We start from the raw sequence: 27,725 nt of genomic DNA, 5'->3' as shown, positions 1-27,725 counted from the left end.
CATGAGTCCAGCTGAAGTTCTAGAGCCCACTAGAGGGACTCACACCAGTCTCTTTTATGGATCTGTGCTGGGAAGGCCCAATGGTCAGTGGTGGAAGCCAGAAAGTCCATGCCAGCGGGGTGAAAGAGCTGTGCTGGTAGGCTGAGGGTTCTATGCTAGAGCTGAGAAATCACGCTCATAACAAGAACCAGGGCTATCCTGAAAAGCACCACAGCCATCCTCAAGAGACATGGAGGTGCCAAGCTCCTCTGATGATAAGAACAGTGGAGTACATGCATGCCAGGAAGCCAGCGTGATGAGTTTGTCTTGGAGATTAAGTGCATATGTCTTCACCCTGGAGCCAGGAAGTGATGCTCGATGTAAGGACCAGAGCTCCCCCAAAGTGAACCACGGCCACTGTCACCAAAAGGTCCCAAGCTCCTCTGATGACAGTGGTCGAGCTCACACTGGGGAAGCTAGTCATGATGCACTTCTCAAGGAGAACCAATGCCTCAAACAACATGTAGGAGAAGCTACAACCTAGCTCATCTTCTCCACGTCTCTACTTATGCTGCAACTATGCTCAGTACCGTGCTGATTTGATTTGCAAATTTACTAATCACACATCCTGACCCAGCATCACATACTGGAGATCTAGCCACCAAAAGTCCTACCTATGAACACATGAGGCTTTGGGGAGACATCTAGATGTAAGCCATAACACACTCCAAAATCATAGTTTTAGGTCATTTCACAGTTTTATAACTTGGAACTTAGCAATCATAAAAGTTCAGAGTAAGGTTGCATCACATTAATAGTAATACCTCTAAAATATAAAATGAAAATATTATATTATTTTATTAGTAGATATTGTCTCACATTTAATCCAAAAGATCTTCCTAAGCTGTTTTTGGGTGGAAGTCAATACTATAATTCAACTGACAGATACAAAAATTTGGGGAAATCTATGAGAAACTTTGAGAATGTTGCTACTGGCTTTAAATCTAAGGAGTTACAAAATTTCAGGATAAAATAAATTTACCAAATTCCATAACAGAGAATATAATTCCAGATCTACTGTCATTAAAGTTTGTTCAAGCCAAGTTTTTACAAACTCACAGTGGTGCTTAATTAGTAACATAGCAACTCTTCCTAACATTTTCAATTAGTCACTCAATGACCTTTTGAAAAACTTTCCATAATATTAATTTTCCTATATTGTACCCTTACACATAAAGAAGCATCATTTATTTACTGTAACTAAGTCAGTGCCCAAAGTTAGAAGTAAAACAGCTTTCTTTCTGGTGAGAGATGATAATGAGTGGGAAAAAATTAAGAATTAGAAAAACTTCTGTTCACATTCTGTTATGACATCTGTTGTGTATGATATAATTATATATACTATATATTTTATGTAGGATTTTCTACTCTTGACACTTTAGGCCAAATAATTCTTTCTTCTGAGAAGTTATCTTGAGCATTGTCTTCTGTTTAATAACACATTGACCCATCCAGTAGATGTCAGAAGACCCCTCAGATTTTGTGACCACCAAAAAAGTCTTCAGGCATTGCTAAATCTCCCCAAGTGTACAAAAGTACCTACCTGCCTTCCAGAAGGGATCAGTTACTTCACAGTGTAAATTTTCTTGGCTAATTTTACGGTTATATTGCTAAGTTTATATTATTATTGCAAGGATAACATATTGTACACACACACAAATGTCTTGACATACACTAAGTGTAACAGATTAGCACATAATTGGTAAAATGGGGGGAAGGGCAGGACCACTTGGAATCAATTAAAATTTTATAACTATGAAAATTTGCTACTCAAAATGTGGTCTCTGTTTAACATCGGTTGGGATCTTTAATTCTGCATTTAAAATTTGGGTATTTTGCTACTAACGAAATTTGAATTTTTCAAGTTGAAATTTTTAAAATATGGCATTATAATATTAATTGAATACTTAATTTTTGTCTCTACTCCTGCTCTGATAAATCCAAAATTACAGAGCCCCAAGTCAGCCTTGATGAATCAGAGTCTGCATGTTTGCATGATCCCCAGGTGATTGAGATGTGTAGTCAAGGTCAAGAAGCACAGCTGCACTTGGGCATGAGAGGTGGGGGGTGCAGGAGGCAGGGACTGGCTCGGACAGCTTGAAGCAAACTGTGGACACCTGCGGCATAAGGTAGGAAGGAGGACACTCCATCCTCTCCTGTGACTCACATGGTGACGTATCTATGAGTAGCCACCACAGAGTGTGACAATCCTCTGAACCACCAGATGGGTGTGTTGGAACCCCAGGGAGATGGTGCTTTCTCCTGCAGGGCGCTGGTGCTCTCAGGTGCGTCTGTGGATTCTGTCCAGGAGAGGTATGTTACAAAGACACAAACAGAACAAGCAAACACACCTTGTTGGGCTCTCAGGGGCTAAAGGCCTGCAATAGGCTGGTGGGTGCAGGAATCAAGGAAAGTGTGTATGAATTACATAATTGATTATCAGTAAGTATGGACTGGAAAGGAAGAAGGAAAACTTAGGCCATTTATTTATTTTTATTAGAAATTTGGAAAGTTTACCTTGCTCCAAGCAATGGCTTTATAAGCAAGGGTGATATGCATGTGGTTAGTCTTTAACAGATTCAGTTACCTAAGTGTGTGAATCCTGGGTTTGAACACTCAATTTGGATTATATTATCATTCTTCTCTACATGAAAAATCATAGACCAGAGAAGTTACTATGCCTTACAACCCACCTAGATCAAAGGCTCCCAGGTCTGTGGCACCTATGCAGAACTCAGGTATGTCAAAAAACAAGCATATTTTATGCAAACAAAACTACACTTCATATTTCTCATTTGTCTATACTAATCCTGTTAAAGAGCATGTAGAGTTGTTATTGTCCTAAATCATATGCAAACTTGCTTGAAATTTTATTAGTTATCTTGATGTCATTCTACATATGCACCTTTTAACATGTACCTTTTAACATGCACATTTTAGGTGTACAATTAATTCCAAATAGGAATCTGTGTGTAGTATATGTATATAGTAAATATATGACATGCTTAAAAGTGTGCTCATATGCTTAAAAAGTTGAAAACTCCAAGTTGTGGATATACTTTTAGACTCATGTTCAACAGGTGAGGATATTGAGAAATCACAGTTTTGTCCAGATAATTAAAAAGTGTATGGTCTTAAAAATTTTTATACTCAACTCTTGTCCTTGGGCTCCATTCTCTCTGCCACTTTAACTCAGCAGACAGAAAGTAAACTATAAGAAAGCAAACTGTTTTAACTATAAAAGGTGACCTGAAGAAAAATCATTTCAAGACCAAGTTGGTTGCAGCAAAATTCATTAGCCTCCTCCAGGATGAAAGCTGGTGTCTGGGTGACATTCCAAGGTTACTAACACTTGTCAGTCCAACAACTTGCAGGCTGTACATGATGGGGAATCTTTGGGGTTTGGCATCAAAGGAGAAAGGATGTAAAAATGGCCCTGATGGATGTTCTGAGGTTGTTTGATCTAAATCCAGAGAAAATAGCAGCTATCACAGCTGATGGAGTACCCGCTATGACTAGAAAGATGAATAGGATGGAGGTAAAAAAATTAAAGTCAGAAAAGCTTGTGCCAGACATTTTATCGTATCTTCTTATTTTATTTTTTACAAACCAAGCTTGATAACTTGGAAATCCCTTTGTGCGGTTTATAAAATAATGAATCCTAAATGAAGGCCCAGATTCACCAACAGACCAAGCAATTATGTGAACAGTTTCTGTTGCCCAATATGGCTCCTTGTCAATGCATTTTCAAGTCCAGTCACTGCCGAGAGCTGCAACAGGAACACATGTGATACATATCTTTGTAGTGCTGGCTATCAGACATGGTGAAACACCAGTTTCCTGACTTCCCAGTGACAGCAAAGGTATCCTGTGTTATATTTCCACTTTTGATTTACACTCAGAGAAGAGTCAACTGAAAGACAAAATTGCTATAGGATAATTTGCATTCTTATATCATTTCTCCTATGTTCAACGACATTTATTCTCAGATTTCAATACCGTAGCTGTTTCTTGCTTTTAAGCTCTTTCTTAGCGCACACACGCTCACACTCACCTCTCACACGTAATTCTTTCAAGTTGCAATTAGTCATGTGGTTTCCTATGCACATCTGCTTTCAAAGTGTCACTTGTGTTAATGTGGCTGTTCATTAGCGTTCAAGCTTCCAGACAGTAAGAACTAAGTGTGTTATCCCCTTCGTGATCTCCCCACACAGTGAGTGTTCGATAAATGCTATTGACTGACTGACACATCTCCCTCCTCTTTTTCTCTTTGTCTCTGACACCTCTGCTTTCTTTCAGAAATAGTATTTTTTAAAGTGGCAATAATCCTCCCTCTGAGCTTATAGAAAGCTCTCCTCAGCCTCGAACTTTTTCTTTATGGAAGCTTTTTAACAATAGGCAAAATGGAAGGAAACTGATATTCCACTATCTCTTCACAATGAATTGTGTTTTTAATTGGAACGTGGCAAATGTCTTACAGAATGGACGCTTTTGCCCCAAGAACAATGCTAGCATGAACATCTCGGTTGAAGTAGCCATTAAAAAGTAATAATGCCTCCTGCCTGTCCTCCCCACTCCAACCACTCCCGTATTCAGGGCAGGGTTTTAATGGACAGCCCCAGCTTAGTTTTCTTCTGTTGTACAGTGGGTCAGACACACTGTCTATATTAAGTATCTCTGTTGTTCTCTCACAGAACTTAAATAACAGTTTGTTCTTCTTTTGAAACAGACGCCCCAACCACAATTATTTTTTTAACCTTACCTCAGGAAAAGACTTGGTAGTTCAGCGATATCCAGAAATATGGATTTTCAGGACACATTAAAGTGTGCCCTTCGTCAACGGAGCACTGTGTGATCTCACAGAGTTAAGGATTTGTGCCGTTATTACTGCTGCTTCTTCTATGACTGCTGTTACGGATCGTGCAGTTGTGAGGATGATTGTCACAGGGAGATTGCTGTCGTGTCACATCCCTCCATTGTGCCAGCCTCCTGGAAAACGTGCAGGTGAGAAAAATCTCAGGCTGATGTGGCACCTACTCATCACAGGCCTCTCTCCAGCAATTACAAGCTAAGCAGCATCTCTTTGGAGCAGCTTCCTTTTCTTCTCATATTCCTAGTTTAATACCTCCTGGAACAAAAGAATATTCAGAAAAAGAGATGGCCCAAAAAAGTCACAGAGGTTATTGTATGATGGGAATGTTGATGGTCGTGTCTCATTTTATGGGTCTGCTCACAGGTGTTCACCTTTGTGCTGCTGCTGACACAGCTGTAACCACCTGAGTCCCTTTACTTATGGGAAACCACATGCTAATACCTCTAGGAAAAATGACAACTCAGTATTTTAGTTTGGGTTTCTCCAGAAGCAGACCCCAAGCCAAGATCCCAGGGCAAATTGTTTACTCAGGAGTTGATCCAGGGAGGTCAGGGAAATGTGGCTCTCTGCTGTCAGATCTTGTGTTTTTCATAGTTATGGGGTACAGGGGGACAGACGTCCATGGGCTGCATGGTTCTCGGTCTGTCTCCCCATGTTTAGTAGTAGAGCAATTTGTGAGAAGATGAAATATAAGAAAGACAGGAGAGACAAAAGGTATGTTGGCTCTGGCCTGCTTGCTGGGTCTCTTTCCCAGGTGTAGAATGTGCCAATGAGTGACATCTCTGCCTGTACCCAGTTTCACCCGGGGCAGAAACCCAGGATGTGAATTACTCCATGCAGCTGGGACAGATGCAGCCAACAGGAATTATAGGAAAGTCTCAAATTCCCTTTCTCGTTTTTTAAACCAGAGAGGAAACTTGATGAACTGGGAGCAGAACAACAAATGGACTCTTAATTTGCTCCACAAACACATGCATAGGCTATTTTAGGGCCAGGAAGTCAATAATAAGAGGCAGTAGACACGAAGGATTCAGCATCCTGGGCCCTAACTTGGGATATGCACAGGTTTTACACGGGAAAGCTAAGTGCAGATAGATGAAGCAATCTGCCTTTGGCCACACAGCTGTAAGGTAGCAGGTTGAGACACAAACTCCAGCAATCATGTCCCACAACCTGCTTTTGTGACCACTAGACTTACTGCTATGGGGAAATGACAGTATTGACATTTATACTCATACTTGGCTGCTTGCCATTTGCTTGACAGAAAGAAAGAAAGAATAGTGTAGTGCCCTGGGAACTGCATAGCTTCCTTTAAAAAGATGCTGGGATTTGAGCATCATGCCTGGGGCTCCTTCCCTTACAGGCTTTTCATGATTGATTTATATGAATAAAAACATGATTTACCAAAGCAAGTAGTAGGTCTAGGATAACTTCTTAGCAGGCTAGGGGTTTAGTTCAGTGGCACAAGCATCTGCCTGGGAAGCACAAGGTCAGGAGTTCAATCCTCGGTACCAAAAATAAAATAAAATAAAATAAAATATTGTAGTTTATGTCAAAAGGCTGTGTGCTGAGCTTACAAAGTTTTCATTAATTCATCTTTACCTCTGTTACTTTATATTCTTATTCCTACTTTAACATATCTATTTTTCCCATGCAAATGATCAGAGCAAAGAAGTCAAAACGATTCCTCTTTCCAAGGCAGTGACTACAATACATAAGGGAAATCCTGCCAGTGAAACCCTTTGATATTTCTGTCTGGAAAATAGGCTTGGTGTGATAATTATTCAGGTAATTTTTTCCTCCCAGGAGGACAAGCCGTTATTTTGACAGCTTATTTCACTGCTGCAAATAAAGTTTACATTGTCAATTAATGGGAATACACCAGGTAATAGTCACGAGCTCTCAGGGAATAATCTTGAAGCCATTTCCAAATGTCCTTTCTGGAAGCATATGGTCATATCCTCCACTTCATCAGCAGGTCAATCAGCAGTTGCTCTTTAATATGGAATGTTCTTCATGCACCAGTGAAATTTCCAAGCTCCATCACATTTGTTTTCTTCCCATGGTGCTTGAAAGTTGCTTAAGCCGCTGATGATTGCGTTGCCATGAGCTCTGATCACTCTTCTGGATAGTAGGCTTTTAGATGTCATCTTTAATTTGCGGTATTAATATTGAACTCCATCACTGTTCAGTGGTTTTAGTGAAGTATTTACATATAGACTAGCAAAGTGTTTGAGCAGTGCATTGAATACTGCGCAGTCCTAATTGGAACCGTAAAGTTTACCGCAGCACCTGCATGACACTGATATGATTTCTGGCTATAAAGCGGCCTTCGAGGTTTGCTTTAAAAAACAAATGAGATGTGTTTTTGCAGCTCTGTATTTCCTTGTCCATCCAGTCCATTCACGATTGGTGGTAACAGTGCTGTGAGAAGTGTTTTTAACAGTCTCTCACTCTTTTAAGAAGATTATCTGTGTCAAAGAGTTTTTTAAAACTGGGAATCACATTTAAAATTAATGAACTAATTAGCTAAGAAATGTATTACTTTATTATGGAAAGAGAAACCTTGCACCATAACGATAGTATGAAATGCATGAAGTGTCCTTTTATTTTATGACAGGAGAGGAAGGTGGACTTGGTAAGGAACATTTAGACTGCTGCTATTAATTATCTGATTTAAAGATCACTTCACACTGTGAGAAAGATGGATTATCAATCAGTATTTGAGAGCTTCAAAAGGATAAAAGACAAAAAGAGAAGAGAAAAAGGAACATCTTCCTTGTGTTGTTAGATGACCTTGTGCCCTGGTATGTTTAAATTGCTTACGTCCTATAACTCCATAAACTTCTGTATTTCCATTTGCCGGATTAGATTGAAGTGTCAACTATATTTGATGAATGACATTGGTAATATATGTTCATGTTCGTCTTTGCTCTTTCTGCTTTTATTTATATAGAGTCAGTATAATTTATTTCTCCTGAAAAAGCTTTCAGCAAAAAAGATTTTTTAAACTACAAATACTTTTTAACAGGACTCTGGGGTTTGTAATGATCAAATCACTCATCTTTCCTCCCTCTTTCCAGACTCCCCCCCCCTCCCCCCTTTGCTTACTTTTCTTTCAAAACTAGCAACTAAAAAAGAACAGGAAAACTTAGGGGTCATACCAAGCAGAATAAAAAGTTAGGATTGTTGACAGTCTGTGTAGCTCAGTCTATATGCGCATTAGTGGAATGCTATAAGGAATTGCATAATCATTTGGATAACTTAATTTAAAAAACCAGTCTGTAACTTTCCCTATTCAAGCATTTTATTCTCTCCTACAAAATCAGGCCCAAGACTGAGTTTTTCCTTTTTTGTAGTTCTAGCTGAATAGGAAGACTTTGTGTGATTTTCAGGAGTTGTAGGGAATGAATGCCTCGTATCCTGGAGGTGGAAATGCAGCACCTTATTAATTGTACTACCAGTTACTTCTTTCGGCTTTCTACTTAGATCAAAATTATATGTTTAGGGTATGTCTGATACCAGGTATTGAACTCGTGACTGCCTGCTTACAAGGCAGGCGCTAATGCCACTGAGCTAAATCCCCAACCCCTGGTCTCCCATTTCTTTCAATGCTTTCTTCAGGGTAGGAGGAAGGGGAAACTAGGATGGGGAGAGGGACGAAGGGACAGAAACACAGTCAGTCTGATCTGACTCTGAAAAGCATCCAGCTTAAGAGTGACTATAAAATGAGATGTCAGAGAAAATATAATCAACAAAAAGCCAAGCTGGGGGAGGGAGCCATGCTTTGTTTGTCTTTTCCTTGCCCCGTTTTCAAAGAATGTCATCCTTATTCTGAACTGTATCCTTTCCCTCATTCCTATTTTGTTCTTTTGGTCACAAAAGAACTTCTGTTAATTGAAATCCCACGTCTTTTTATTGCTTACTTGAAGGTTGCTGAAACGAATGATAGATGTAATAAAATGCTGATTGCCCAGTTCAGTCCCAGAAATAAGCACACACCATCTAGCTATATTTTCACTTTGCATATTCACTCTTCCCGAGTCACAGGAATAATGATTGCCATGACCCACTTTTAGAAGATAAAATTACAACTAATTTAGTTTGGTTTACATTGACTTTTATTTGTGATTTATGAATCAGAGTGGCCTCCACTCTACAAAATAGGATGGGAGCTCTCAACAGGCAATAGCATAATGGCAGGTTTTGTAAGATGCGAACAATTGAACAGAACAATGGAGGAAAATAACCAACTGATTAACATCAATTTAGTTTGTATTACTTTTTGGGGGAGGGGTAAAGCCAAGAAAACTTCCTTATAACAGTGATTTATGATAGGATTATTTCCAAAAGATGAAAAATATTTCTAAAAGATAAGTATAACATAAAAAGCGGCCTTTATTCTGAGAACAAGTAGAGAGATGACCTGCACCCCCCCATCTGGCAACCAGCAATCTCTCCAGCGCACACCTGGCGTGGGGGTATGTAAATAGCCTCGGTTTGGGGTGGAGCCTAAGGAGGACATTAGGGATGCACAGGTAGCCCATTGGTCCTAGGTTTGGCGCCATATGTAAATTTCCAGGGGAGGGGGAGATAGGGGCTTCCTGCTTCCTGAGGCTTTCCTGGCTACAGTGTCCTGTCTGGGCCAAAATCTTTTCAATTTAGGTAGCCTGAAATGAGCTGTTTTCAGGAAAAACAGGTCTGTTTTGAGAGATACCTGCTTCCTTAAAGTATCAGAATCCACATTGATTCTGCACTATTTAGCATGAGTAAGTCCATTTTGTTTTGGTCAGATCTGGTAGGAGCTCAATCCAGAACAACAATCTCCCACACTTTTTGTTGAACACCACTTAATCACAACTTGCATTCTGGATGTTCCAGGCATAGATCTTGACTACTCTGAGATGAGACTCTGTGAAATGAAAAGGCTGACATAAACACATCTGGAAGACTGTGGCCATATTTTATTTCTGACATCAGAGTCAAAGACCTTGAACTTTGTCTTTTTGAAAAATAATTATTAGAAGGAGTACATGTTTGCAGTACGTAGTGATGACATTCACCGTGGGAGAAGCTGAAATTTTAAAAAGTGAAGAGAAAATAAGAGTAGCAAATTACAGTCCTGCATGACTGAGCACATGTCAGCTTATGAATTTTAAAAAATTAGAAATAAGTCGTTTTATTTATCATATACATGAGGAGAAAATGAATAATGTGTTTATAGTTTTTTAAAATGCAATGGTTTCCAAATTGTGTCATCAATATGCAAAGTGAGTTGGGTCAAATTTTACCTTTGTTTATTCTTATCCAATGCTTTATGGTCAGTTGTTATAATTCCTGTTCGTTTAAGATATAAATATGTTAACATTTGGGCCAACTTGACACATTGCAGAACTGGCATTGAACACAGTGCCTTTGCACTGAGGGACAGCCCCCTGCGCTTTTGCATTTTTTGTTTTGAGAGCCAATGTTGCTAAATTGCTAACGCCTCATTGGGCTTGAACTTGTGATTCACCTGTATCAGCCTCCCAGCATGCTGAGATTACAGCATGTACCGCTGTACCCAGCTAGTATCCCGTATTTAATACTTTCAGTTTTATTCTTCTAGTCATTTTGTCTAAAACTATCAGAGTATTCCAGGATCTTTCTGTTTTTCTCACATGCATCATTCAATCTTCCAGCAAACGTTGCCTAGTCTGCTCTCAAAATGTGCCTCAAATCTGACCACTTCTCACCATGACCATCACTAGAGCGCTTTGGTCTCTGAATTACCATATTACTTGTCTAACTGGGTCCCCTGCTTTCACAGTTGCTCCTACATAGTCTGTTCTCAACAGAATAGCTGAGTAATTCTTTAAAGATGTGAGTCAAAGCACAATTCTCTTCTAATAGCCCTGCAGTGGCTTTCCTTACCCCTCAGTATAAAAGCCAAGAACTTTATACCTTGTACTTCACTTATTACTCTCCCCTTTGCCCATCCCAATGCTGTCACCTTGATGTTGTGCTCTTCCCCGCTCTTATGTCTCACAATATCCTCCTGGCTTGCTCCATTTTCTCCTTTATGTCTTTGCTTAAAGGCTAACTTACTGTTTCAGACTTTCTTAATCACCTTACTTAAAATTGTACAATATACTCTCTTTCTTTCTTTCTTTGAAGTGTTTCACTGTGTGGTTCCGACTGGCCTTCAACACGCAGTGTTCCTGTCTCAGCCTCTTGAGTGTTGAGAAGACAGGTGTGTACCACTGTACCTCACTCCAATTTATTTTTCTTCCTAATGCGTATTATTATGTAACTATGTGTATCCATCTATGTAACACTGATAGTCACACTATACGTTTATGTATATACTATAATACTGCATATGTGTCTTATTTGTATATTACATAGATTTTTGGATATCTTGCTTACTGCTGAATATCAGTGCTTAGAACACTGACTGACACAACAGATGCTCAATAAGTCATAGGGGGAGCAGGCTATAAGATAAGTAAATAAATGAGTAAATGAATCAGTAAACTAATGATATGGCTTAGCTCATTTCTGCAGGTGCATCTCAAGTCTTGTTTTATTAGACTAAACACTATGAAATTGCTGACATTTCATTTTTTATCTATACAAATGATCATTTTACAGGGTTTAATCACTTAATATGTCTGCATTTACCTTCTGTTGCCTTTTGTCTCCCCCATCTTCTCACACCTCAGATCAGCTCTGATTTATATTCCTCACACCGCAACATTTGTTAAGCCACTGCCAATGTGATGACCCGGCGTGGACAGTGTCATATCCCAGTGGTTTATTCACAGCCTGTCTGAGATCTGCCCCACCCCCACCACACCTGCGCTCTCAACAGTGGAAACACTGAGATTCAGATGCATGAGGACACTTACATCTCTTATACATACTTCTGGAGAGTCAGAACCAGTGTCAAAATTGGCTGAAGGACATAGCCACCTAACAAATACTGTGCTAATGCTGCTTTGTACATATACTCGACTGATTGTGTGTAACAGGTGATCCAAGCTGTGCTGTGATCACTCAAAGTGCAATAATCACAAGTAGAATAGACAAATTAAAAAGTTAAAGGTATGGTTAGACATCGTCCAATAACAGGGACTTGCCTTGACCTGGTAGGAAACTGGAGATTGAGCTTCTGAGAAGGACGTGGCCATTGGGTAGGAGGGAGGGTGGAGATCTGAGTGATGGGTATCACCTAAGCGCACAGCAGGTTTTCACTTTCCAGTGCAAAGACAGACACTTTCTAGTCAGTCTCTGGCTGGAGGGGTGAGCCAGTGTGGCATGGGCTAGTTGGTCTAGCTGGCAGGGGTGGAGAAGGGGTGATGAGGACATGACTACAGAAAGCAGAGGGGCCAAAAGGTGATTCCCTGCTCTACCTCTCACCTTAGAGAAAGATGCGGGTGCTTGGGCCAGCCAGCAGCTCACTTCAGGAAAGGGACATAATTGGGGTGCCCGGGTCTTCTCAGCCTGGACCTGTCTACAGTAATTCCTCACAATCTATGGGTTTTCTGGACTTTGTTCCCCATAGAAGACAGATACATTGCCATCGTTTAAATATAGTTTGTCTACACCAAAACTCACGTTGAGACTTCACTCCCTCCAAGTGACAGTGTTGGAAGTGGGTGTCTGAGTTCCAGGGCCAGTAGATTCATGTTTCTCACCAGAGGAGCCAGGTTCATTACCATGAGAAAGGCACTGAGAGGATACAGCCACTCCTGGGCTCTCCCTTTTCACAGGTGCCGCTCACCCTGCTACTTTCTATGAGTTGAAGCAGCCTGATGTTGTTACCAAGTGAAGCTGCCAGATCTTAACTGTGAGCTAAAATAAATGTCTTTCCTTCATAAATTACTGTCTCAGATATTCTATTATGTAATAGAAAGCAGAGTGAGGTATCCACAAACTCTCTTCTGAAACACATGTGCCCCAGTATGGCACTTACATAGAAAGCTTGTTCTTCGAACCTTCTTGACCTTAGAGCAATGAGTAACGTAGAAATCTCCTATAACGAGGAAAAAGGGACTGCTCTTTCTGGAAAACATAGGGATCATCTTTTTCTGACACATAGGTCACTGGGAATATTGAGACCAATTTGAATGCAGAAGAATATTTATGTATTGCTCTGATTGATTTTGAAAAACTTTTGTATAAAAACTCACAAATTACAAAAGAGTTCCTGTATATTTCTCACCCAATAATAGCCTGTTCCATAATCAGAACATATTAAAATCAGGAAATCAACAGTGATATATTCCTATTAGCAGAGTGAAGTATCTGAACTCTGTACCTTCAATTACACTGGTTTTTGTGTAGGGCAGCACAGCCATTTGTAGCAGTAGCCCCCTCTTTTGCATTTTTCTCTGACAGATGCACCAGGATTATTAAGAATTGATTGAACAGTGAGTGATCAAGTATGCTGACATCCAGTCATGTCATCCAGTTTTGCCTCTCCTTGATTGTTCACATCTGGTTGGTTCCTGGGTGTTTGCTCATCTCTGAGACGTGGGACTTCCAAGTCAATGCAGTTAGTATAGTGCAGATTCCCAGGGCTTAGATGGGTGGAGGCCAGCCACAGGAACAGCTTTGCACCTGCTGATTGTTAGTAAGAGGACAGGCTGTGCTCTAACTAATCAAGCTTCCATCTCTTTGAATCAGTCCCAGCTATTTCTAGAACATCATGCAGCTTTATCATTTCCTTTATCCTAGCCGCCCATCTAGGGCTTTATTATTGCAGTCTACAGAACCTAGAAATTGATTTTCTATGTGAATTGGCTGCAGGTGGAGATGGGTGATGAAACCGTGCTTTCAGTATGGGTCAGGCTCTGGTGCTACATATTTTTCTGTCTTCTTCCCTTGTGTACAGTATTTGAGTTTAATAATTTCATGTGCATTCCAGCCCTAGGAGTCCAAAATCTTTCTAGCACCATCATTTTGTGAAGATTAAGAAAAGATATGGTGCGGAGGTGGGGGTGGGGGAAGTGACAGTGGACCTCTGTAGGCGCTACATCTTGCTTGACTGGATCTCAAACACAAACTGACACAATCATCTTAGATACACCACATGTAAGACAATTATTTTACTAGCTTCCACAGTGTTATGGGTTCCACTTCATTGTACTTTGACAAATTGATGTTATGTGGACAGAGGCTCAAGTTCCCTTGCTAAGTCCACATCTCACTGCTGATGCTTCAGGTGTGAAAAGACACTTAGTGCTAATCAGACAGGTGAGTTTTGCTGGCAAGATACTCAAAATTTTTCTTTATCTGACTTTTTTGGGATAGATACAGAAATTGTTTTCTGGCAAACTGAAGAAGCAAGGTACATTGGCTTTGCTCTCAAGCAGAGTTTCCTAGGACCATTTTAGCAATTAATTGAAATGATTTTCCCCATGATATTATCCTCAGAGACTAAGATATTCAGTAGAAACCAAGGTTTCCTAATGACGTTATTGTTATCAGACAGCCTCATGCATTTTTGGTGTCCAGAAAATGACTTCTTTTATCAATCTACAGGAAAACAGTTTTTGCAAGGCCGGATATCCTGGGAGAATAGTAGATTCAAGCTCTGGCTTTTCACTCAGAGCAAAACATATATGTATATTCTATAGTTTAGTGAACAATATTTATAGGGAAAAGTGTGAAAGCTACATGGGAAATTAAAAGATAATCCAACGGGCTAATAAAAATTTATGACTCTAGATTATGATTTTCTGTGCAACATTTTCTTAGGGTTAGTCCCGGGCCTGGAGTCAGTGACAATAATTAATGCTTCATTGGTTTTGGTTTTAGATTTAGCTCCCCACATGAACCTGCCCACCCTAGCAGCAGACAAATTTGCCTCTCGGTTAGTCAGACTCAAGCCTTTGAGCACGACCTTCTTAAATTATAACCCTTTAGCTATAAAACATGTGCACTTCTCTCTGTACTCTGTTCTTCTTCCCCCACCTCAGGGACTCTGGTGTTCGCTTCTGCTGACCAGAGCCACACTGCAGCCAGGCACTTTCCGCCTCTTTCAGAACCTTGTTCTATCCGTATGTGCCCTCCCAGGATTCAAAATGCGTGCAAAATGCCTTATGCTTAAGTCAAGACTGAGGGAGAAACGGTTTTCCTTCCACTTTGGTTTGCCTTTTCTCAGCCAGTATTTTATACTAGTTTGATGTTTAAATTCCTTCTCATAGGTAGGGCCAAAGATACATTGAGAGGGGATAGAGTGCATGCAAATGTCCTCAACACATCAATAATTTCCTTTTGAAACAATTTAATGAAATGTACAAACTTGGTATGTATGGAAAAGTAATTAGGAGCAATCTTTTCTATATTTAAATAGCATAACTTGACTCGAATTCCCTGGTAATTCAGAAGGTAGTTTTATCTTGTTTAAGCACCTGCTTTTTAAAATAATAGGACACATATATACTGGTGTTTCGATAATTCACACCAATTATAATGTACTAATTTCTGTTTGAAGCCTTTCTTAATGTGCATATTTCCTCTTCTTTAGCAAAATTTGTTTAATAAATTGTAGTATTTAATTTTTTAGATTCTATAGAAAAATGAATTCATTATTTCATTTTGCCTCAAGGTAAACCCATACCAAAAAAATGTTCTATACTTTTTGTCAAAAAATGCTTTTGTCCTCTTAATGTTATTTGACTGATATATGTTGGCAATTTGATAGTGATGAATATTAGTAAAATTACTAATGATGATGAAATTAATGCCAATGTAATGTGATACAAATTGCAGAGTGCATCACCACTTGGTCTCACGTCTTTTGGACTACAGACATGCATGGCATCCTGCGAGTGACTTTACCTTCTTTCTACAGATGAGGAAATTAGGAATATTAAGTGTTGCAATCAGAAAAAGCCAAGGTTGTTTATAAAGATATGTCGTTTGCCATTTAACACAATAGTAAAAGATAAACTACTTGGCTTGATGTTGTACGTGTACATAAATATAAGTAAATATGTTTGGGGACTATTCAAATGATAGAGCTATTTCTAGCATAATTCAATTAATTAACTATGCTCTTCAATTTTTACTTTTGCTTACAAATGTAATAAAGTGTAAGACATTTTTTCTTGTATTATTTTCATTAGTTATTTCCTTCCCACTATTTACTTTGTGCTATTATTTTTACTATTTCCCTAAATATACAATCCGCCTTTGGGAAAGACTCTCAGCTTATCTGTATCACTTTCCTTTAACCGCATCTCGAAACTTCTAGAAGAAAAACTGGCTCCAGTACTTTCTACTGACAAATTTTCTATTTTTTAGTTTAGATAAAACTGTGATTTGCCGAGATGCCTTCTGTGAAGGGTTATATTCAGAATCACAGTACCTATTCAACTTTCCTATAAACACATTTGAGTATGAAGGCTAAAATTAATGCATGCCTTTGATGCCTATGGTGCTCTTTTGCACACCATTCCTGAGTCTCCTCTGATGCCCTTACTGCCTCCTTCAGTGAGCTCGTACTCCATCATCTTGCAGTTTTGTAATATTTCTGAGCAGACCCTTCATTTAATTCTCAGCTTTAGCTTGCTTTCTCATTGTGTAATGTCTTTGAAGTTCAGGCTGTAAACTTTGTCATCCTCTCTCTCCCTCTTCTGTATAGTGTGCCTCTGATGCGAGTTATTCTTATCTCTGATTACTTCCCTCGGGTCCTATTCACTGCAGTGGCCCCTTTCCACTCCTGGGGCACCTACTGTTAGATCATTCACAGAACCCTGGGAGAGCCAGTAATTGCTTCCTGAACACATTTCATTTCTTTCCCTATTTGCTTTCTTATCCCTCCGTATTGTGCTCAGCACAGTCTCCACTTTTTTTCAAATTTCTTTTCTTCTTTTTTTAAATTAACTTACCCTAATCATTAAAATTATTTGAAGTAACTGTATCATGCCATCTCTATAACTCAGAACCGATAGGTGAACTCCTGTAGTTCTCCTTTTGAAAGAGTGGCTTCACATCCCTTATTCGGATGCAGTTCTTTGTTTTGTGTGCTAAGTATACTTAAACCTGATGTACATGAAATTTTTTGACAATAGACCAAAGATAGGCTGAAAATTTCCTTTGAATCACTCTCTGAAAATGCCTGTAAAGCAAAGCTCCACTCTAAACAAAGAAACATAATTAAACTTGAATTATACTACACAGTATAATTCTATAATTTCACTGATCATAAATGAGTTATCTACTATTAACAAAACATAGACTTAGGACCTTTACTAGGTAATCAGTTCAAACAAAAAAATTTTTTCAAAATCTGCTATTTATATTTCTTTCATTTCAAAGAGCTCCTTCTAAGTTTGTTTTGTTGGACTCATCCTTCTGTGGAAGTATGTTGTTGTCATATTTGTTTTTGGGGCTCACTTCTCTGCATCTGCTTTTATCACTTGTTTTTTTTTTTTTTTTTTTTGTCTTTTTCCTTTTTATCGGTACCGGGGATCGAACTCACGACTGCCTGCTTGCAAGGCAGGCGTTTATGCTGCTGAGCTAAATCCCCAGCCCCCACTTGTTCATTTTTACAATCAAATTCTGATTGCTTAATACCTTCTGTTCATATTTTTTCTGATATGTATATCAGAGGCAAGGTTTTGCTGTGCATTTCAGCCTGGTCTTGAACTCACCTTGAAACCCAGGCTGTCCTCAAACTCACAGTGATCCTCCTGTCTCAGCTTCCTGAGTGCGGGGATCATAGGTGTGTGACACCACACCTGGCTCTGAGGCATATTTTAAGTCTTCATACTTCAACCTCTTTTTTCCTGAAAGATATTTGTTGCTATTGTGTTTAGATGAAATTCACAAAATATATCACTATGCACTTTAACGTGAGTACCTGAGTGGCATTTAGTTAATTCACAATATTGTGAAACCCACCATTTTTATCTAGTTCCAGAATATTTTCATTATCTGGTATTCATTTAGCAGTTTCTTCCCATTTCTAGCACATGGCAACCATAAGCCTGCATCACTCTCAAATGAAATTATAGTGTATGTAACTTTTTGTATTTGACTTTTTCTCTTGGCATAATGTTTTTAAGGCTTCTCCATTGTTCTGATGCATCTGTAATTCATGACCTTATGTCTGAATAATAGTCAGTTGTATTTATATACCTCAGTTTGTCAACTCATCCATTGGAAGATGTTTGGGTCATGTACTTTTTGACCATCATGGATAGTGATGCTACTAACATACATGTGCACGTGTTTCTTTGAATACCTGTTTTCAACTCTAGGGTGTATGTCTAAAGTTGTTGCTGTGTGACATGGTAATTCTGAGTTTAACATTTTAAGGAACTGCCAACTTATTTTTCTTAACTTTTAAAGGATATTAAAAGCTAAACTTTTAGATAATCCCTAAAACTCAATATCCCTTGAATTACAATGTTATGGTTTAATCTGAGCTGTCCCTCAAATCCCTCATGTGTTTAGAAGGTGATTGGATCATGAAAGCAGTGTATTCATCAATGGATTAGTAAATTAACTCATTGATAATTTCATAACTGACTTAGTGTCAGGAGGTGGGGCTTGGTTGCAGCCAGGTCACTGGGTTCATGACTTGGAAAGTGTATTTCCTTTCCTGGTTGCTTCTTTCTCTACTTCCTGTACACCATTATGTGAGCAGCTTTCCTCTACTCAGGCCCTTCCATCATGCCATTTTTGCTTGGAGGCAGCTGACCAGAGGCTATCACCATGAGCCAAAATACAGCTCTCCTCTTTCAAACTGTGGGTGGTGAGTACTGAGTGTCAACAGTGAGAAACTGACTAAGGCTTACATTCGCACACAGATTTTTAAAATCCAAATCATCAATAATTTAATAAACTATATCTGTTCCTTTGAATGAGGCAAGCTTCAAGAGAAGAGTACATTAAATTGGCAAATACAGTTACTTAATAGAAACACGAAGTTTCTCTGATATGTTAGTTATTGAAGAAAAGGAAGTAACCAGTGACTCAAGTCATTGAGAAAGACCTAACTTCAGTCAGGATCGCCCCAAAACTCACTCAGTTGAGTTATCATGGACACATGAAATCTTCTATAAGGAACCCTCCTAGAGAAGTGCAGTAAAGTCATTAATTTCAAGCAGCTTCCCTTTTTATTTCGTTTACTTCCCTGTGTTATTTTCAAAGTAAGATTTAGCTTAGTTATAATAACACAAATGGAATGCAAGGAAGCAAAACAGAAGAAAAAGAAAAGAGAAAAAATGTTGAAGTCAGTAGCCTACTGTAACATCAAGGACAACATCTCTGACAATCAACATTACTAGACATTCAGATGCAGGGCAGCAATTAACTCTTGATTGTTCATATTAAGGACTATTTTCAATAAAGTAATCATGTTTACTGAGTTATTTTTATTTCTCACAATTAATATTTATGTTTTTCTTGTAGGTGTTACCTTTCTCTAGGAAACTTAAGTGTTAAAAATTTAAGTGTCTAAATAAAAGATTAATTATAAGAAAAATAGCTTTCTTTTTTTTGGTTTGTATGCCAATCTGGGTATTTAAAATTATTAAATAAATAAACCAGAGATGGCTCTTCATACTTAAGTACTGTACTATTGTTTCTCAATGTCAGGGAAAATGTTGATGAAATTAATACCATTTTAGCTAAGAGTATTTATTTTCATCTAACCTCCTGCAGTTTATTGTATAATGTTTTAAGGAAAATTAAATAATCCTTGAAAATTGAAATGCAAGGATGAAGTTACAGATTATCGAGGCCACGCTATGTCACATTTTCTTTTATTAAAAGTGAATACATCAGTTTGGATTTATTTGACAATGGTTTATGCCTTCAGCACCGAAGCTTTAAAGGTTCATTCTGTACAGTAATACTTCAGCAAAATACATCTCCCTCGTCTGCGGGATCTCATTTATAAGCCAGGCTCACCTTCTGCTTCCTGCAATAATAAACGTTTTTGCCTGCAAGATTTTAGATGAGATATTGTGTTTGCCTTCTTATCCCTTTTTCAACCTATTGCCCTATAAAAAGGGTGTTTCTTTTTTGTAGCTTTTAAAGGGAAAAAACTCACTGGACTCATTTTTCCAAAGCAGCACTTTTAATGTGCTTGGAATTGCTTTCTGAATACTTCTCTCATGTTACTATTGAGGTGTTTTGTTATATGTGAGCTAGAAAATAGGAAAAACCATTAAGAAGGCTGCTTTCTTGATTAAAAAATATAGCTTTGATTCAATACAAAAAAATTTCCATGTTTCTATGTCTTTGAGCCTTTTGATGTTTAAACAACTTATGTAACAACTGACAAAAATGTATTTAAATATGCATAGAAAGCAATGTGAAACATCTAGCCCCAATCCCCTTAAACAGGAGTGATTTTTGAAACAGATGATGATATATGCTCTGGCTTTTGTGCGCAGGCTAGAAAGTCCTTCTTTTGTCCTTCCAGACTCTCATTCCCGGCAGATTAACAGGCTCATTTCCAGTGGTTGCTGGTTTAAAGTTGTTGCAGTAGTAGGTTACTGAATGGAGTTGGTCCTCTCTTAGTACCTGCTACCTGCCCCATTGTCCAACCACGTTTCCGGCCAGCCCCTATCTCCTTCAGTTCTTTTCTAGTTCCCTCCTGAGGAAGAGTACTGTGACACAGCACAGGTTTTAGAGGCTTTAGAAATTTGCTGCACACACAGTGGAGAGCAAAGGCGTGTGCTCTGGAACAGCAGCTTTAGGAACATGAGCATCTGACCGAGGAAGGGCAGTCACACTAAAGCTGTACCCTAGAATAAAGCAACCGATACGTTGAGTGTCTATTGGCTTATCTAGGAAATGAAGGCAATACTGCTTGGCATGGTAGTGCTCGCCTGTAATACTAGTACTCAGGAGGCTGAGGCAGGAGGATGGTTGCAAGTCCAAGGGCAACGTGGGCTACAAAGGTGAACTCAAGCACAGCCTGAACTGCATAGTGAGACCCTGTCTCAAGAAGAAAAAAAAAAAGAAAGAAATACTATCTATGTTGAGTTGGCATAAAGATTCAAAGAATTATTAGACAATTAATAAATGATAAATATTATTATAATATATCTTTAAAATATTGCTGTAAAACCAAATTCAATTTAATTTCACATTAATTTGAAAAATTTTGGGAAAGTTAAAATTCTCAAATTCATCGTCTCCCAATATTATCAAAACCAAACAGTAGCTCTCACAAAAGCCTCCTGGAGGAGAAATTTTAGACAACCCAATTCGAAGTGTAGAGCATGAAGCTAAAAGAGAAGCATATTTCTACTTCTCTCTCAATTAATCTGTCCATGTCTCATTTCTTCTTCTCCAGCTTTCTGTAGTGGTATCAGTAGGCCCTTCAAAGATTTTTATTTTATTTTTGATGAAATGACAAATACTTGGCATCACTGATTCTCAGATGTAGAGACTGGAAATGGAGGAATAAAATCAGACCTCCTAAGATTAAACTGGAGAAAATATTTTTAGCTCTATTTCTCCTACTTATATTGAATCTAACTATACAATTTAATTATACTACAATAAAAATGCACATTATGAAAATAACCATGCCAAGGACCACATAGAGAAAGAGCTTAATAATGTTTTCATTCATTTCACTGTATGAGGGAATAACTTTAGAATGATTTTTTTACAACTTGGAAGATAACTTTTGTATAAACTGACATAAAAGCCAGGGTATTCCTACCATGTGTAGGGTACTTTGTTAAGTGTTACAGATATTCCAAAGACAAATGGTCCCCTGCCTTCTCGAAGCTAACAATAATGGGAGGAAATAAGACATTTTTGCAAATATCAAAAACTATAACATGTGTAAGAGGTGCAAGAAAGGTTAAATAAAAGTATTTATGGGAACAACAAAATAATGGAAATGAAGACTTCCTGCTGAGACCTTTAGGAAATCTTTAAAGTAGTGGCATTTAAACTGTGTAGGATTTCAACAGAAGGGACGGGTAAGGTTAGGAGGATCTAGGAGGGAACAAAATGATGTGAACAAAGGCATGGGCACAGTCAGCAGCCTAATGTGGCTGGATATATAAGGGCAGGGAGAGCTAAGGACCATGCTGGTCATGTGGGCAGTAGTCCGGAGGGACTGTAATATTTGAGGGATACTGACAGGACATGAAAGGTCAGAAGGAAGAGGAAGCAGGAGGAAAGTTCTCAGAGGGCAGAGGGAGCCATTCTATGGAGGCCAGAGTGAAGCATTTACTGCTGGAGCTGGCAAGTCAGCCATGGAAGAAAAGAATACAAGAGAACAACAAAGAAGGATGCCCTACTCTTCTCTTGAAGAAGATGATGCGTGCAGGGCGAGGCAGAGGAAAAGAGGCTGAACGAGGGCTAATTGGAGCAATCTCCTTCAGCACGCAGGCTCAATATGGCTTTGCCAAGAAAATCTTGGACTACACCCTCTCTGTTAAATTAGGTCAGCATCCTCAGCTAGTTGCTCTGAGTTAGGATCCCAACAGGAACTGGGTGGCACACTCAAACTAGGACACTGATGAGTGTGACAAGAAGATGGCCCGTTAAGGTGTGTGTAAGGTGTAAGGAAATCAATAGGATGATGAGGTCTGTGAGTCTGGCTTGCGGGAACTGTGACTGCCTCTAAGTCTGAACTTCAAAGAAGAGGTAGTTCCAGAAACCGAGGAGAGGATTGCACCTACTGACCCACTCAAATAATGCCCACAGTTTTCTATTGAAAAGCTCTGCTATTCCCAAATACATATCAATATTTTTTGGATCAATATTCTGATAGTGTCTGATTCAGATTGACAGTAATTCTGCTGACTTGCATCCCCCCACCAGCCCTCAATCCCAAAGAAAACCAGAGCATAAGAGATTTCCCAGCCATGTAGCCTAGAGAGGTCAGCCTCCCACTGCACAGGGCAAAGAAAGAGGCAGACACACATGGATGTTTTTCCCTCACTTCTTAGTATAGCACTGGTCACAATCTGAGCTAAAATTAGGCTGTATAATTTGGCTGTTAAACATGAATCTCCCTATCAACTACCCTTGAGGTCTTTTACTCTGACTTACTTCTGCAGTTTCATTAAAGGCCTCACCTATAGAAGGTCTGAACTATTTATTGAATAAATTAATAAAAACAATGGACTTTTAAATTTTATTATTTATTATAGGTATTTTGAAAAACATTCAAAGGACTCAAATGAAACATACATTGAGCTTTGGATTCATTTTTATCTACATGTTGAAGAAAACTGTTAAGCTGAAAGTTTCTTCACCTCGCTGTGACTATAATTTTATTTTTCTCACTGATTATCTTACCTAGAGTCTGGTCCTTGAGCTTTATCTTTGGGCTACTCATAGAGGCCCAAAGGTTCTGAATATTTATCACCACTCCACATGTAATTATGGCAACTGGTATTATAGGATATAATAACTCACAGAATCCTTTCATGTCTCTGAATCTTCTACAGGCTAAAAAGCTGTTTGCTTATCTTATTTGCCTTGTGTTCATCAAATAAGGGTCAAAAAGTGTATTGACTGAAAATTCTTAGTAACAAAATTATTTATCACCTGGTAGAAGGCTCTACCAGAGCAATCTTAACTGTAAACTCTGATTGGCCTACAGGGAAGAGATGCACAGGTAGGGAGAGGCATTCATCTAGTTGTATTATAATTAGTTATCTGCTAGACACTCGGCTAGGTCCCTCCTTAGATACAGTGATGAGCACAGTAGGCATATTCCCTGCTCCAAAACCTCTTAAATTTATGTTGTAATTTGAAGCATAATTAAAGAGGCAGACAACAAAGAAACATAAGGAAATAGGGTTGTAATAGTGCTATGGAGGAGCTGTAGGTCTACGGGAAGAAGATACGAAAACCATTCTGTGGCTCATGATTGGTAATGGATTCGTATTTGTAGATGTGGTAAAAAACAGGGTATCTGGAGAAAGCAACTGAGGAAAAAGGTAGGACTCAGATGATTTGGGGTGTACTCTGTGTGTTGTGATGCTATTTAAGAGTTCCTAAATCTGCATTTAGATGGATTATTCTCCTTTGTTTTCTGCAAAGTGAGTCAAAGAGAGGCAAGAGTAAAGTATAAACCTCTCAAAGAGCCTATTGCAGTGCACGGGAAGAGAGATAATTAGAGTTAGAAAGAGAAATGGGAAGATTCTAGAATATTTTAAGGAAAGAACAACAGGATTTGCCAATGGATTATGAGTAAGGAGGAAGAAACAAGATGAAGCAAAACGTCCCCTAGAATTATGGCTTGATAATCTGTGTGGATTGCAGTTCCCTTATCAAACTTGCAGAAGATTGGAAGGCAGGTCATTTTGAGAGTCAAGGAAGGCTTTCAGCAAGTCAATTTGTAGATGTGCTCTGGACAGGTGAGGGCAGTTGGATTTATGAGTCTGGAGATGGGGCAGGATTCAAATCCACGAAAGGGATGAGACTGCATGTGGAAAGCCTAGCGTAGGTGAAAATGACAGAAATGAATAAAGGGCTGAAGTCCTCCCGTACTTACTCAACTGGAGGTCAGAGGGGAGATCCAACAAAAGAGACTGAGAACAAGAGTTCTAAAGGGTAGGAACGAAGCTGCGCAGAATGGAATTATTTCCTGAAAAAGAGAAATTTATCAATCGTGTTAAAAACTACAGGAGGGCTACAGTGAGGACATAGAAATATTTTATTCAGTGACCCAAGAGGAGCATTTCCATAGAATGGTAGATCCAGAAGCCAAAGTGATATCATCTGAAGAAAGAATGGTGGGGAGAGTGAAGCCAGCAATATAGAACCAGTGTGATGGTATCTTGCAAAGAAGGAAAAGAGAGATGTGGAAAAATAAAGAATAAATAAAGTGGTGGTGTTCAAATAGGACACAGCAGTGTATTTGTTGTGTTGAATGGATGACCCAATAGAAAAGGAGAAGAAATGATCCAAAAAAAAAAAAAATGAAGTCCTTGAGCAGGAGACAGGAGGTGGGATTCAAGACACAGGGAGAGGACAATAACAAGATGCAGAAGGGATATAAGAAGGCAGGGAACCTGAGAAGTAAGTAGGTTTTCCTACTTGGTTGGAGGAAGAAGAGAGGGCTCCAAATGTGGATACACATAAAGGTTCAGCTGCAGACAATTTGGAAGCATGGGAAACACGGATAAAATGTAAAAGAATGACTTAGCATGGGAAAGAACTCACAAGGAAGTAGAAAGGGATTGTTGAGTACTGTTGGATGCTCATTCAAGGGTTTTAATCATGATTTTGAGTGCATCCAGCCATCGCACAGGTCCTGGGTGTCATTTTCTTAGCAAAGGTTAGCAACTTTGATGTCGATGCGTGTTCAGGCAAGATGGGTTTTTGACAGGTGAGGACAGTATAAAAAGAGGGAAAATTTGTTGTGGGTGTTCATGGGAGTGATGGACCATGAAATCTAAACTGGGAAGCAGGAATGTAAAAACAAAAAAGGAATGATAAACAGTGGAAAGTGGTCACTTTTATACGTCAAGGGGACCAAAGAATGATTACAGTGTGTGGAGCAGAACAAGCGAGCTGGAAAGCCAAGAGGTGATATTGAAAAGGTAGCATATGAAATGTGCCATTTCAGGGACGTGGCATTACTGGTAATGACACAGTGGAGAGCGGAGGTGATCCGAGGAAAAGCTGATGAGCGCTGGGGACACCAAGAACACAGAGGCCAGGATGTGACGTGTATATTTGGAAGTCGAAAGTCACTGAAAATGTGACACATCACTGGATGGAAAGAAAGACAGAAAAATCTTGGAAGAAAGAAGTCTAGGAAAAGGGTCAGGAGACAACAGCCAAAAAAAGGGAAGAAAATGATGCAAAAAGAAATCTGGAGATGCAGAGTGTCTGGAACTTTGAAGGAAATGGCTTGGGTACGGAAATGAATATTCAGCACTTCTAAATTTGAAATAAACAGGGTTTATTTATCCTGGCTGCCAGGGATCTGTGTCCCGCAAACAGCCAGATTTAAACTGAATTCAGGAAGCTGGAGCCCTGGGTTTTCTGATCATGGATTGGGAATTCTGTGTGACACAGGAGGGTCTAAGATGACGGGAAATGAACTGTGTTAGGTGTGTCACTTTATGAGAGAGTCTGCAACCGGCAGGAACCAGGCCAACGTGAGGGATAATTACGGAAGGGATGTAGTCTTGTTAGCACAGACAAAACTGGACTGAAGGGAAAACTTTCTTTTGAAGTCTTCAAAACAAGTCTGTGATTTCTTTCTTTCTCTTTTTTTCCTTCTCTAACTCTAAAATTGATTTTGGTGTTCTTTTAGCAAATGAAGGGCTTGTCAGCAGAGGTAAAGAGAAGAGATACAGAAAGGAATAAACAAACTAACTAACAATTTCTTTGGTTACTTGTGAAATAAATGGTTTCTTTTTCCCCCCTTAATTTTCATCGAGACTACACAGATGCTGGGAATCAGAATGAAGGAAGGAACATTGAAGAAGCTCACGGGCAACAACCTGGATGGTCTCCAAAGAGAGGAAATGATATTAGTAACAGAGAGTGGATGGGGTAGGGGCAGCTTGGATGCTTTGAGAATGAGAAGTGTCTACATGGCTGCTGTGGTGACATCAACAAGAAGCCAACATGGGAAGGGCAGATACATTGAGCACACAGATAACTGAAGTCTGTTAATTTCTCCCCCAGAGCCCTAAAAGTCAGCATTCTATCAAGTCCCAGCCCATCACTGTACCAAGAGCAGAAATGACAAAGAGAAAGAAAGAATTATATATTTTATAAAGTTCATACCAATATTTTTCGTTTTGTTTTTTGAAACAAGGTCTCATTATGTAGTTCAGGCTGGTTTTGAACTCATGATGTAGCCGAGACTGTCTTCAAACTTGTGACTCTTTTGCCTCAGTCTTCTGACTGTACCACCATACTCATTCCAAAATTTTGAGCAATTTTTAAAGATTGTATCAGGCAGACTGAGTTTTAGATTCTTTTTAATCACCACAATCCTCACTAGTAGATACTATGGGACAATTCTCTTCTCCGTAGCTGATACTTAAGAAATGAAGGAGAAGAAACTTACTTTGGAAGATGGCTTTTTCCTTTATCTCCTTTCTTTCCTTTCTATCTCTCTGTCTCTGTCTTTGTCTCTCTTTCTTTTTTGAGACAGTGTCACTGCCTAGTCCAGACTGGCCTTGAACTCACAGTGATCCTCTTGCCTCAGCCTGCAGAGTGCTGGACCCTCAGCTAGGAAATGACTTTGAGAAGAACGTGGTAAGTAGCCAATTTATTTTTTTATATCCCACAAGTTCAGGAAGAAACCCAACTTCCCAACAAAAGCAGTCATTTTGTGTTCACATTGAATTATATCACGTAATTGAGATGTAGGTAAATGCTTTTATGTTTCTAAGTCTTTCAAATATACTCTAAAAAATCCTGAAAACTTTGATGTTTTAAGAAACAGGTATGCTTTTAAAAAAGAAAAGCAAAAGAAGTTTCTTTCCAACTTTTCTCCTTCCTTATCTGTAAAACTCTCCATAATTCTGCACTTGTTAAGAGTCTTAAGTACCAAGGTCATAATTCTTGTTCATTCTTTCTCCTGACAGCACCAAGATACAGTTTAGCAGCAAGTTCACAAAGCCGCTGACCCAGAGAGCAGAGGTGGACAGCACCTGGCCAGGAGGGCAGCACAGCCTGGGCACGTGGCCCAGTGGATGGGCAGGAGTAGAGGGTGGGCGATGAAGGGGATCTCACCAGGACTCAGACACCAGGGAGCCCGAGGCCCCGATCAGAGGGACAGGCTGCGGGAGATTCGTAGGCAGGGAGAGGACCAGGCAGCTGCAGAAGGAGACATCGGGACACTCACAATGTCATG

Source organism: Cavia porcellus, unplaced genomic scaffold, assembly GCF_034190915.1.
Source record: "Cavia porcellus strain 051 isolate PalLab524CR breed Dunkin Hartley unplaced genomic scaffold, mCavPor4.1 scaffold_21, whole genome shotgun sequence".
Taxonomy (NCBI): domain Eukaryota; kingdom Metazoa; phylum Chordata; class Mammalia; order Rodentia; family Caviidae; genus Cavia; species Cavia porcellus.
The sequence above is the reverse complement of the archived record's forward strand: the minus strand, read 5'-3'. Positions refer to the sequence as shown.